Source organism: Calonectris borealis, unplaced genomic scaffold, assembly GCF_964195595.1.
Source record: "Calonectris borealis unplaced genomic scaffold, bCalBor7.hap1.2 HAP1_SCAFFOLD_44, whole genome shotgun sequence".
NCBI classification, from domain to species: Eukaryota; Metazoa; Chordata; class Aves; order Procellariiformes; family Procellariidae; genus Calonectris; species Calonectris borealis.
Genome location: NW_027441456.1, coordinates 1,336,623 through 1,338,516, shown reverse-complemented (window position 1 = coordinate 1,338,516; position 1,894 = coordinate 1,336,623). Strand labels below are relative to the sequence as shown.

At 49.0% G+C, this 1,894-nt stretch overlaps 1 pseudogene; it reads left to right on the top strand.

The window, feature by feature from the left end:
- Positions 1-516: 516 nt before the first annotated feature.
- LOC142076325 (olfactory receptor 14A16-like) lies at positions 517-1,442 on the top strand (annotated as a pseudogene).
- The last annotated feature ends 452 nt before the right edge of the window (positions 1,443-1,894 follow it).

Below are 1,894 nucleotides of genomic sequence, written 5' to 3'. Positions count from 1 at the left end.
CCCCCTCACTCATATTATTATGCCTGGAGATGCAGTACAGGTGACAGACTGAGGTGAGAACAGAGTCTTTCTCCGTGGTTACTGACTCTTGGCTGTGCAAAAGGATGAAGGTGAAGGAGATGAATCCCTCACAGGGATCTTGCCTCTCAGGGGCAGATGGCCACAGGTGCCAATGTCATTTCTCACTATGGGGCTTGGAGAGTATTCCCACATGGTCATTGCTACAAATCCTCTTCTCTCAGTTCAGGGCGTCTATCCGCAGGAACCATCCCCAAGCCATGGGGCTGTTTGCAGCCTCCAGGTGTCCACTTCTGTAAAGCAGGGCTGACTCCTAGGAGTTAGGGCACTCACCCAACACAGAGCAGAGCTCAAGGCAGGGAGATGAAAATGCCTCATCCTGAGAAGGAGAGACTCAATGTGTGTGCAGGGTGCGTATGAGAAATGGAGAGGGTTTTGCTCAGAGACCCTGTCCTGACTTGTCTGTCTCTTTTCCTTCTTGGACAGACCTCCATGCCCATGTCCAACGGCAGCTCCATCACTGAGTTCCTTCTCCTGGCATTCGCAGAAATGCAGGAGCTGCAGCTCTTGCACTTCTGGCTCTTCCTGGGCATCTACCTGGCTGCCCTCCTGGGAAATGGCCTCATCATCACTGCTGTAGCCTGCGACCACCATCTGCACACCCCCATGTACTTCTTCCTCATCAGCCTTTCTCTCCTGGACATGGGTTTCATCTCCACCACTCTCCCAAAGTCCACGGCCAATTTCCTACTCAGGATGTGCTGCACAGATCTTTTTCTTTCTCTTCTTGATTGTAGGGGAGTACTGCCTTCTCACAGTCATGGTCTACAACTGCTACATGGCCATCTGTCAACCCCTGCCCTATGAGACAGCAGAGCTTGTGTCAGCATGGCAGAAGCTGCCTGGAACAGTGGGTTTCTCAATGCTGTGCTGCACACTGCCAATACATTTTCACTACCACTCTGCCGAGGCAATGCTGTGGACCAGTTCTTCTGTGAAATCCCCCTGAACCTCAGGCTCTCCTGCTCAGACTCCTACCTCAGGGAAATTGGGGTTATTGTCGTTAGTGTCTTTTTGATTTGGAGTGTTTTGTTTTGATTGTGGTGTCCTAAGTGCAGATCTTCAGGGCCTTGCTGAGGATCCCCTCTGAGCAGGGACGGCACAAAGCCTTTTCCATATGCTTTTCTCACCTGGCCGTGGTCTCCCTCTTTTCCAGCACTGCAATATTTGCCTACCTGAAGCCCCCTTCCATCTCCTCCTCATCCCTGGATCTGGTGGTTGCAGTTCCGTACTCAGTGGTGCCTCCAGCAGTGAACCCCCTCATCTACAGCATGAGGAACAAGGAGCTCAAGAATGTCATTAAGAAAGCGATTGCATGGATGTTTTTCAATACTGATAAACTTCCAATCTCTCTTCACAAATGACTCCCAAAGTATCACATACCAGGCCCATGCTTTTGGGGTTTTTTTGGTTGCTTTTTCTTTGGTTTTGTTTTAATTGTCATTATTGATAATGTTATTTGTGGGTTTTATGTTCCTAGACAAATATTTGGATTTCCTCCACTTCATCTGAAGCGTGAACCTACTCTATCTCACCTGGAGCCCATATAGAAATGTGTCTAACACTGAGTCAGAGCTGACTCCCTCCTAGCGTCTCAGTAATAAAAAGGGATCTCCCCCATGCACTGCTTGATGGCTGGGCTTCTCTTCATAACTTGGCATCAGGAACAGATCCAAGGAATTGCACACCAAAAGGGCCCTTTGCTTTCTGGGTTCAAGGACAAAAAGCTCATTGTCATGTTGCGACCTCTTAGAGATGGAGGTTGGATTTAACATTCACCTACTGGTGTCTAGTGACAATGGAGATGGTGAATGCT